The sequence below is a fragment of the Quercus suber genome, unplaced genomic scaffold (assembly GCF_002906115.3).
Source record: "Quercus suber isolate HL8 unplaced genomic scaffold, Cork oak 2.0 scaffold_175, whole genome shotgun sequence".
NCBI lineage: Eukaryota > Viridiplantae > Streptophyta > Magnoliopsida > Fagales > Fagaceae > Quercus > Quercus suber.
In genome coordinates this window covers 115,381-127,611 of record NW_027069635.1, presented here as the reverse complement: position 1 = coordinate 127,611, position 12,231 = coordinate 115,381, and the positions used below count along the sequence as shown (strand labels likewise).

The following is a 12,231-nucleotide window of genomic DNA, read 5'->3' as shown; positions in this document are numbered from 1 at the left end:
TTGGACATGTGTCAAAATTTTAAATAGGAAACCTAAGGGACTGTATCTAAGCTACTGTACTTAAGTTTTGCTCTTCTTATATATAGTATAGAATATAACTATATGCAGATATGTTAGAGCTACAAAAATTTTTACCGCTAACTGATATATTGCATAGTTATTAGTAAATAAAAAAGTAATGTCAGTATTGGGCCCAATAAAAATTTGTCATCTCAACGATTTGTAAAAAAATTGTAGCCATAGCATTACTAAAAAAAAAGTGTTTGACCAAATATTTTTCAATTGCTAGTTGGTTTTTGCTGAGCCAGGTATCAAATTCTCTTTAAATTCTTTTTATGGATTCTTAGGTTATGATAAATGCTTTAAGTAAAACTTTTCTAGTTCTATTAGATGAGGTAGCACTATAAATAGAGGGTTTTGTGTATGTTAGGGTATGTGCTGGTGCTATGAATAACAAAAGCACAGTTATCTTATCAAAAAGCTAAGGGCATGATACATTTCCTTATGACAATGATCATCAAACTCATGAGGTACTACATGCCCGTAGAGGAAGAAATTACAACAATAAAAAGATTTGACTTTGGATTCCTAAAGGAATACCTAAACTAATCCAATAAGGAGAGTGAGGGATGGCTAGAATATAATTTTGGAAGATGGATTTGATCAAAGACTCAATAATAAAAGCGATTAAATAGTTCACCACTCAATGAGATACAAATTATTATCACCCAAAGAGATTAAAAAACCACCACACAAAGGAATCCACCCAAGAGTAGGAGCTAATTTTGAAGAAATTTGTCTTCTAAAGCACAAAAGCTATATAGTCTCAAAATATACTCTAGTTATTTATTCCAACCAAATAGCTTATATGAAAGCTTAGAAAAAACCTCTAAGTTTGGGAGGATGAAAATAGGAAACAAAGCATTAAATTTTTCGAAACAAAGTCAAATAAGACTCATAGAAACTAAAAACAAAATAAATGATTGGTTTGCCTATGAGAACTTAAACAAAAATTACGATTATTCCCTAGGAATTACTAAGTAAATGCTATCTAACTTCTTTGGGAATAATAACTCATTAATGATCTTATTGGAGGGAAAAAAACATTCAAAATATTGGGCTTTGCTACTGGACTTCAAGAAAAGACATATAGGACAACCTTACCATTAGATTAGGCTTACTAGAACTTGGGTTGTTGGAACTTGGGGTACAAGATCTTTATGACATCCTTGACCATAATTACTCTTAACCATGTCTATTCAAATGCAGAATCTCATGTGCATGTACACTGTGATGTTGTACAAAATGTTGTGATGCACTTTAAGCAAAACGTTGGTCATACACAACGTACATGCAAGAATGAAATTCTATTGGAACTAGTCGCTAATTCGTGCAATGCACGGGATTGTTTTAAATCAAATTTTAATATGTTTAGGTTTAAACATTTCTCAAATTTCAATTATTGAAAGTTAAATTGGCTATAATATAAGATGAAATATGTAATATTATGAAGTAATATTAAAAATGAGATAAATACAAATATTATGAAGTAATATATTACAATAACCATAATATGCTCTTACATTTGGTTTAATAAGTATTGCAAAAGAACCAGTAAATAGAATAAATATACAATTGTGCTTACATCTTCAAGCTTTATCCAATGCTTTTCAAGAATGTATTTCCTCCCTTTCTTAGGCTCTTCTCTTTTCTCAACTTCTTCAAGCTACTTAATTTTTCACCAAATTAGTATCAAGTATAACACCAAATTATACCAATTCATCAAAGATTTACAATGTAAAACCAAACACTCTTAATGTCAATAAATTTCATAATAACTCCACCCCAACTATTGAATTATTAAAAAAGTTCAACATTTCTATAATCTTCATGAAAATAAATATTCCATTGGTTTTCATCATGAGATTCAGAAATAAATAACAAAATAGATTATTCACACACAAAAAAACTTCAATATATCCAAGTTATAAATAAAATACTAGTACGAATTGTGCTAAGGTGGAAAATGGTACTATCTTTTGCCATATATAAATACAACATGACTTGAGATCTCAAAAGCTTATGTGAAACATGTTTAAATTGTACTTTATGGTTTTATTCAAACATTAAGAATACAAAAGAAAAAAATCTAGATATTTATGGCATTTGTTTCAATTTTATGCCAAACCAAAACTAAAGGCATGCTTGAGTGCAGTTCACAAAGGCTTTTTGGCTTGGTAGTGTTGTCAAAATTTGTGCAATCTTCCAAACAAAAAAAACAATCCAAAAAAAAGAAGAAGTCAAAATTTGTGTGGTCTTCCAAACTAAAAAACAACCCTAAATAAATAAATAAAGATGTAGATGATATGTAAATAAATGGGTATTTAATAATGAAAATTAAAAGGGTGTGAGTTGAAAGGGAAAAAACATTGGGGGAGAAATAAACAATAAAAATAAAAGGGAAATGTATTTATAATCAAAACTGTAGAGAGATAAACAATAAAAATAAAAAATAAAAATAAAAACAGTCACTTTACAGTCACATGTTCATACTAAACAAAGGCTAGACTTGAGACATTGTAGTTAATGATGTTATGGTTGGAATGACAAAATTTACAAATAGAGAGTTAAAGCAAGAACTGGGTCTTTTAAAGGGAAGGGAGAGGTCTAGAAACCATAAAAGGTGCAAGTTCTAGGGTTTAGAAAGAAGAAAATTGAGGAATAAAATCTCTCATTGGGTTATATATTCTACCTTTATTTTTTAGAAATGACAAAACTGAATTAAACTAAATAGTTTATTATTGTTATTATTAATCAAAATTGATAGAATTTTATTGAAAATATTCCAAGTGTATAGGTTCCTCAACTCCTTGGCATGATTGGCTAAAGCATTGTCTAACTTATTATACTGTTTAGAAATTGTCCTATAATATACATTTTCTGCATAATACACAAAAGCATGAATATGTTTTAACACATCTAAAATCTCCTTAAAGCGTGGTTCCTGCAAGTGAATTAATGCCAGCAAATGTGATGCTCTCAACAGAGTTGTAGCAACCATCCACAATGGGTCTTGGCAAGGAATTAATTCACTATGGGCTATATAGGAGAACCACGACTATCTCTAACAATAATGATTAAACCTATAAAATTCTTGGCTTTAGAAAAAGGTCAATGCCATTTTCATTTTGAATAATCATTTGAATAATAGTACTGACTTTATAGTTTTCTTATTTATGTCCTATATGCATAGATTTCTAAAAGTACGATAGAAGAGTAAATTGAAAACTGAAATGGGATGGTGAAGCTAATTTAACAATCTCAACTCCTAAAAACTTTTATCAAGATCCAAGACAATTCCAATTCCTAATATCCAAAACAATTTCAATAACACCAAAAGCATATCCCAAAAATATACAAATCAAATAGAAGAAACAAATTAATTGGAAACAAACACTTACAAAGGGACCAAGGATCTTGTTCTGTTAATGCCATCCCTACTAAAACTCTCATTGCCTACAATTGCTCAATGGTGATCTTGCCTACTATATTTGCCATTAATTTTTAAAAAGTCACAAATTTTGGCCTTAAGCATTGCACAATGCAGGGATGTGTGATTAAATAATGCATATATATTTGTATGTTTCAAGAAGTTGCAAGGGTACCAAAAAAAGTAAAAAACACATTACACAACTTATTATTGCTAGAACTACCAATATAGCAAAACTGAACTATGTTGCTCATAGTTTGGCTAGATACGCTATTAATATTCCAAAATTTTAGTGTGGATGGAGGATGTTTCACCACAACTTTTTTATGTATTTCAAGCTGATTTAGCCAATCTTTTTTAATAATATTATTTAGCTTCTTTCTCAAAAAAAGGATAAAAAAGAAAAAAGAAAAACATAACTATGACACTAAATATGAAAACAAACATAACAAGTATAGCAATTTATTTATGTGGTTATGCCCCTAACAACATAGATTTTTGTTTTTACCTCAACAGGCTGCTCGAGGTTGATCTTTTATGTAGGTTGTATATGCTTGGAATCACTCACAATATTAAAAGACCACATAAAAACCCAAAAACCAAAATCCAATTTGCATTTAATTTTGGCAGGAAAATTTTGTGGGATACTAAACCACAAACCCAAAAATTAATCATTCATATTCTAGATCCCATCAAGTTTCCTATCATAGGCTAACCACAATTTAAAGAACACCAACTAAGAAGCCCTGCAACCATAAATTCAATGACGCAACTTTGATAAGTATAGTTTACAGCATTTGTTATGTTAGAGAATGAATAGAGCATCAGGCATAATTGTAATCGACCGATCAACAATTTTATCAACACAAATTAAGTTTCACTCCATGACATCTAAATTGTAATCAAATAGCACTAAGAAAAGAACTGGTCTAAGTCTCAAAACATTGACTAAATTTGAAAAAATATTTTATAATAAAGAATTGAATACAAAACATTACCTTATGCAACATCAGAGACCGAAGCAAGTTTAGAGTGGTGATTGATAGTGGTGATGGATTTGGCTGAGATTAGAGAGAGAGGATAGGGTCTGAGTTTGAGCCCTGAGAAAATAAAAGAGAAATAAATGAAACAAATCAAAGGGAGATTATAGGCACTGGTTAGCTACATTCTCTGATACTGAGGTGAAATTTCAAACATGAAACAATACCTCTTTTAGGCATTTTGTCATACAGATGTCTGCCTGAGCATATAGGGTTCGATGATTCAAATAAATTACTAACTATAAGACATATTATTAGATAAAAAAACAATTTAACATATGGTAATCAAAATTTAACATACCTCCACTTTTTGAAATTCCAATAGAAGGTTTATCAATTCCAAAGCTAGTCTCTGTTGCAACAATGCAAGAATTAGCTTGGGTTAGGTTTTGAATTATTGAAATCGTATTGTATTTTAAATACAAACCCACAGGATTTTCTTGAATTCAGCTTTGGACATGTAAATATGTAACAAACAATACTATGAAACCAATTAATGTTGTACTTGGAAGGAGTAAATATCTAGGAAAGCAAGCGTACCTAGGCTTAGGGGAAGGAACAAACATAATACATGAGAATCCAAAATAAGCAATTGAAAATACAGCAACCAACATAATATATGAGAATCCAAAATAAGCAACTAAAGATTGAACTGCAAAAACCAAAGGTCAACATGAAACAAATATATGAGCCAAAGATGGTAAATTTATTAAATAATTTAAACTGAGGAATTTAAAAAATGAAAGAAAAATAACCATCGGTACACTGCCTAAAATAACCCTAGTTAAAAAAAGCAAAGGCTTTACAAATCAATGTCAAGCATCTGTTCTTCCTAAATCAAAACCAATCAAACCACAATACCAAAACCTAAATCATATTTCCAAATTAAAGAGAGAGAGAGAGAGAGAGAGAGAGAAATATTTCCTTTGTTTTCATCATTAAGGCTGTGTTTGTTTCAACTTCAAACTACTTCCGGAAATCAATTTCCGTAAAATTGATGTGTTTGGCTGACTAGGAAAATTGGGTCAACGGAAATCAATTTACCCTTTGACCGAAAATAAGCCCTCAACTGGTGGAAATGCATTTCACCTTCCATTTTACCTTCAATCAATTTCCGGAAAAAAACTCTCTCAATTCTCCAAGCTCTCTCTTACACAGCAACACATCTCCAAGCTCTCTCTCACACAGCAGTACTCCGATCCGATCCAAGCTCCAAGCTCCAAGCACAGCAGCAAGTTCAGACGTCCGATCCGGTCCAAGCACCACATCGCCTTCGCTCGATCTCGCCTTCGATCGCCTTCGATCCGAGCTCCGATCCACACCAAGCACCGCGTCGCCTTCGCTCGAGCTCATCGCCTTTGCTCGATCTCGCCTTCGATCGCCGGCGATCGCCTTCGATCCGAGCTCCGATCCACACCAAGCACCGCGTCGCCTTCGCTCGAGCTCGTCGCCTTTGCTCGATCTCGCCTTCGATCGCCGGCGATCGCCTTCGATCCGAGCTCCGATCCACACCAAGCACCGCGTCGCCTTCGCTCGATCTCGCCTCCGCTCGAGCTCACCTCTGCCGGCGACCCACGAACCCAAAGCCCAAAGTGTTCGACCCAGACCCAGACTTTTGTTTGTTTAAAGTTTGATTGTTGTTGTTGTCGCCTTCGATCGCCGGAATTTTTTTGTTGTTGTTGGTGTTGTTGTTGTCGCCGGAGCCGGAATTTGTTGTTGTGATTGCCGAAATTTTTTGTTATTGTTGTTGTTGGTGTTGTTGTTGTCGCCAGAGCCGGAATTTGTTGTTGTTATTGCCGGAATTTTTTTTTGTTGTTGTTCTTGGTGTTGTTGTTGTTGCCGGAAAATGTGAAAAATTTTCCGGAAAATAGCATTTTCCTAACACATCCAAACACATGAAAATATTTTCCACAATAATTTTCATAATTCACCCAAACACTTCAAAATATTTTCCTTTTTCGGAAAATAGCATTTCCGGAAAATACATATTTTCCGGAAAACATTTTACACGAAACAAACACAGCCTAAGTAGGCTGCCTTTTCTTTGTTTGGTTTCAATTGAAAAACTTAAATTCAGAGAAAAGAGAAAGAGGAAAGCAAGCGTACCTAGGCATTAGGTATGGAGTTTGATTTTCAATTGAAAAGAATAACAGGTAGAGAATAAGTTGCATAATATAGAGAGGAAAACCAAAAGATGCAATATCGGTGATCCATGGTGGCGGCACGGCGGTGGGAGAATCTGAGTTTTGGTTTTGATTTTGGAGGAAGGAAAGGGTGAGTGAGTTTTAGGGTGTGTTTGTTTGGAGGTGGAATATGGTAGATGGAAAACTTTGGAGAGAAAATAGGAAGGAAAACTTTTTTGAGTATGTTTGGTTGGGTGGGGAGGAAGGAATATAAATTGTGGGACCTAGGTATTTTTCTCTCCGGGCACACCAAAAAGTTTTCTCTCCAAAATAGAGAGAAAACTGAAGATAAAAATTGGACATCATTTTTGGACAAAAATGCCCATGTGTAATTGCACATGGGCTTGTCCATGCTGCTCTTTTTTTTTTTTTTTTTTTTCTTTTTCTTTTTCACGTTGTCTCTTCTTCTTTTTTAGGACATCATTTTTGGACAAAAATGCCCATGTGTAATTGCACATGGGCTTGTCCATGCTGCTTTTTTTTTTTTTTTTTTTTTTCTTTTTCTTTTTCACGTTGTCTCTTCTTCTTTTTTTCTTTTTTTCTTTTTGGCAGGCTTCCTACACATCCATGCTCTTTTTTTTTTTCTTTTGCTTTCTTTTGTGTTTTTTGGTTTTTGTTTTTTTTTTAGATTTTTTTTTCTAGACATGATTTTTTTAAAAAATAAATAAATTTAGCTGATTGATATTTGTTAGTTGTTTATCCGTTTTTTTGGTTTTAATTAGGCATCATTTTTTAATAAGGATGTATGCGTAAATTTATACAAACTCACTTTTTCTATCATTCCACATTTCTACTCCCAAACCAAACAAAAAGGAGGAAAATTAAAATGTATTTTTGACTAGACGATGAGAATTGACAATTGTTTTTAATAAAGAAATTTTGAATATAGAAAATTAATACAAAAATTGAAATCTATTTTTTTATAGAAAAAATATAATTGTTGTTAAAACCGGTACCTTGGGCGGGAGGGGGGCAATTGCACTCCCTTGCCCCCTTGGCTTCACCCTTGTTGTACATAATGAAATACTTTATTTTTCTTGTTATTAATATATGACAATTTTCAGATGACACTACTTTTATTGAAAAAAATATAGAGATAGTTTTTTTTCCCATTTAAATTCATTTGTTACAAAATTATAATACGTGGTGTGTGGGAACTTGAACCCTAAACCAAGCTATGCCATTGAAGTACAAAGCTCTTGGCAAACAACTTTGCTTTGGATACAACTTATTTTTAACAACTTGCTTAAGTGCATGTTGTAAGTGGTAAACAATTACTTTCAAAAGGATATATTATTAATATGCCTTATTTCCATTACTCACAATCTACAACTTCAGCAAGTTGTGGAAAAAATTGTGTTACTAGGTTTATTCCTTAGCAAATATATGGATGGTTGTAAGAGTATTAGCATTAGGGGTGTAAAACCCCCAAATTTCTATTTTAGAACCCACAAACACCAAAAACCTTCTTTGCCCAGGTGTTAATATATATATATATATATATATTTTTAACACTTTGCTACAATAACTTCTTATAAGAAGTTACTGTAGCAAGTTTAAGTGAATTTTTTATATGTATTTATTCTCTATTTCTTCTCTCTCTGGAGATTGGTGCGCTTGTTGTGTTGGAGATCATAGTGGTTATGGAGGAGACCATGAAAGGTTTTGCTTGGTTGACTTTGTGGGTTTGTGGTAGTTATAGTGGATTCTAATGGTGGTAGTTGTGATGGTTATGCCACTTGATTGACTTTGTGGGTTTGTGGTAGTTATGACAGATTACGACAGTGGTTGTGAGGATAATGGGTTTTAGTGGTTGTGGGTTTAATGAGTTTTGCTAGTGGTTGTTGATTGTGGCGTGGTGGTCACGATTGTGGCTGGTTGTGGTGGTTGCTTTGGTTGTTGTTGTTGGTGGTTTCAATTTTGGTTAGTTGTGGTTAATGGATTGTTCTAGGTTTCAGCTGGTGGTGGTTCTGAGTTTGGGTTTGGTGGTAGCTTGGTAGGCAGTTGAGAGAGAGGGAGAGACAAAAAGGAAGAGAGACAAATTTAGTGAGGAAGAGAGATGGGAGAGAAGAGAGATAGATGAGTTAGTTTTATATTATTTTAATGCGTTGTAGGTTAAAATAAAAGATAAGATCCTGGGTGAATTGTTAAATGATATATTAAAATAAATAAAATAGATTTTTAGAGTGTAAAATGAGTATCTTTTAGATACTCAGATACTACTGCTCTAAATCTCACTATAGTTATAATTGAGATTAGTATGGATTTTGATAATAATAAGTACCTTATTTATTTATTCTCAAAAAAAAAAAAATTATCTTAGTTACTTGATGATAAAAAAGTAGTAATAAAAAAAAATTACATTTTAATTTTGAGAAATAGTACGTCTACAATATTTTCACAATAAATTCAAAGTTGTAGATTGTTATTGAGTGTTACAGGTGGACAAAAAAGTAATTTAAGTTGTGTATTCAAATCAGAACCAGTAACTAGTTATTACTTATGATTTGTTGTAAAATGTTGTGTATGTAACACTTTTCTTTAATTTTGAAAGTTTTACCTATAATTTAGGATAATTTACAAAAAGAAGTTATGTGTCCACAATATTTTGACAACAAATCTTAAATGGTACTAGTAAGTTGTTACTCTTTCTAATTTGAGCAAATTATTGAAATTATTATTATTTTTGCCACAAATAATAATTTATTGCTTAAAATTTATTGTAAAAAAGTTGTAAAGACAACATTTATCATTCACAAAAAGAAGATAAGAATTATGGTGAGAATATTGGGGGAGATTAAGGCCTTGTTTAGTAACAGTGTTTAAACAACGAAAATTATTGTTTAAACACCACAACACATATTTTCACACTTTTTTTACTCACGTGTATTTTTACAAAACTTAAATAACTATATTAGAAATCTTTTACCAAATGACATTACTTAATATTGGTCATCATTAAGATTGTGTGGAAGCAATTGATGAAACTCATGTCTGTGCATCTGTTCTAATTGAAATCCAAGGAAGGTGTCATGGTCGAAAGGGGGGGACAACACAAAATGTGTTAGCTGCAGTTTCGCTTGACTTTAAGATTCACCTATATGTTAGTTGGTTGGGAAGGCAGTGCTCATGATTCTCATATTTTAAATGATACACTTAGTAGACCAAAGGGACTTAAAATTCCAGAAGGTATTATATAGATAATTAGCCTTTATGTTTGGTTTTATGCTAGAATTTTTTTTTTTAAAAAAATTGATTCATAATTTGTAGGTAAATATTATCTTGGTGATGCTGGTAATGGAAATAGACTTGGAATCTTGTCTCCTTATCGAAGTGTTCGATGTCATTTGAAAGAGTTTAGTGATCATCCACTTGAAAATGCAAAAGAATTATTCAACCTTCATCATTCTTTGTTGCGAACTACCATTGAGCGAGGGTTTGGAGTTATAAAAAAATGTTTTCGTGTCTTGGATGCAGAACCATTTTGGTCTTTTAATACACAAGTGGATGTAGTTTTAGCATGTGGTGTTATTCACAATCACATCATGGAGGTTGTTTCTAATGACCCAATTATGAAAGTTGGAACATGTGAGACAAAGATATGCCAACGCGAAGCTATAGTGGAAAGTAGAGAATGGAATAATAAGAGGGATGAGATATGTCAAGCAATGTGGGCTGACTACGTAATTAGGAGACATGCATAAATTTATTCAGTCTAAGCTATTTGGAGTTATTTGTTGATGATGTGTTGGAGCATTTTAATATTAAGTAATTAAAATGAATAAATATTATAACATAAACATAAAGATGTGAGAGTGAATATGGAAGATAAGGAGTTAGTAAAAATGTTTAATCCTACATTGAAAAGGAGAGCGGCTATTTTATTTTTTTTAATTGTGGTAATTAATGGGCTAAAATGTATTGTCTCAAATATTGGGCTAGATATGTGCGCAAAGGGGAGGTGAAGTTTAGCCATACGACACTTGTTGGGCTGTTGTATTTTAGGGGAGATAAGTCAGAGAATGTCTGCACCGGTTACGAAGTTTAGCCAACCAAGAGCTTGAATCTCCTTAAAGAGAGCGAGTGTCGCGCCTCAGTCCAAATTGTGTTGTGTAATTCCTTTCCTTATACTAATAATATTCAAAAGTATTATTCAGTTTCTCGTTGTGTTATTTCCATTATTATTATATTTGCACCAACAATTTTAAGGAGATTCATCACATGGAGCCTATACAAGAGAAACCAAATGAGCCTGTTGGAGATCTTAACAAGCTCTTTCATTTTAAAGGAACCCACTTCAAAAGGTAGAAAGGAAATGTCCTCTTCTACTTGAGTCTTCTCAAAGCCTCCTACATCCTCACTGACAAGAATCCATCAAAAATTCCTACCGATGAGATGAGTGACGAAGAACATATTCTCCATCAAGAAAAAATAGATAAGTTTACAAAAGATGAGTATAATTGTCGCTCTTATCTATTGAATTGTCTTGCTAATTATTTCTATGATTATTATGATACAACTTACAATTCTGCTAAGAAAATTTGGAAAGATTTAAAAAAACAAGTATGATACCGAGGAGGCAGGTGCAAAGGAGTATACTGCTATCAGATTTTTCCATTACCAAATGGTAGATGGAAAATCGGTGGTGGATCAAGCACAAGACTTCCAAATGCTCGTTGCAGAATTGAGATCCGAAAGCATAAAAATTAGAGACAATTTGGTAGTAGCTGGCATAATTGACAAACTACCATAATCTTGGAAGGAGTTCCAAAAGATTTTGCGGCACAAACAAAAAGAAGCATCCTTAGAGACTTTGATCACACGCATCTGTGTGGAGAAGGAGGCTAGAGGACAAGATACACTCATGACACAAGAGAGCAATGGTAATTCCACCACAAATATAAAGCTTATTTCAACCAATAATCATATGCCCAAAAATCATTTTCCTAGAAATAGTTAATTGAAGCTTAAAAAGAGCCTTTAAAAATAATAATAAATCTCAAGGAATGGGAAACTCGAATAAAAATTATAATAAGAACCAAGAACCCCCTTCACAAGATCAATTTAATAGATCCTGTTTTGTTTGTGGCAAAAGTGGGCATATTGCTCAATTTTGCAAATTTTGGAAATGTGAATCTGTCTCGCAGGCTAACGTAACTGAAAAGTCTTTAGTGGCTATGATTACTGACATCAATATGGTGCAATATATTGAAGGGTAGTAGGCAGATTCTGGTGCTAATAGGCACGTCTGCTATGACAAAAATTGGTTCAAATTGTACACTTCTTTTGAAAAAGAAAAAACTGTTATGCTTGGTGACTTTAGCAAAACCGAGGTTCTTGGGAGTGGTAAGGTTGAATTGAAATTCATTTCTAGACGTGTGCTAACATTGAAAGATGTTCTTTACACTCTGTCCATGAGGAAGAATTTGATGTCAACTTTTTTGCTTAACAAGGCTGGCTTCAAGCAAACTATGGAATCTGATAATTATGTAATCACTAAAAATAGATTATTTGTGGG

General features: G+C 32.8%; 1 long non-coding RNA gene across 2 annotated transcripts; it reads right to left on the bottom strand.

The window, feature by feature from the left end:
* Positions 1 to 1,580: 1,580 nt before the first annotated feature.
* Positions 1,581 to 5,152, bottom strand: LOC136069527 (uncharacterized). 2 transcript variants are annotated; one of them, XR_010630741.1, is made up of 5 exons: positions 5,071 to 5,152; positions 4,832 to 4,882; positions 4,698 to 4,730; positions 4,489 to 4,590; positions 1,581 to 1,726 (listed from the first exon to the last, which is right to left on the bottom strand). It is a non-coding gene; the product is annotated as an uncharacterized LOC136069527 (long non-coding RNA). The 2 variants fall into 2 exon arrangements; XR_010630742.1 differs by lacking the exon at positions 4,698 to 4,730.
* Positions 5,153 to 12,231: the final 7,079 nt, after the last annotated feature.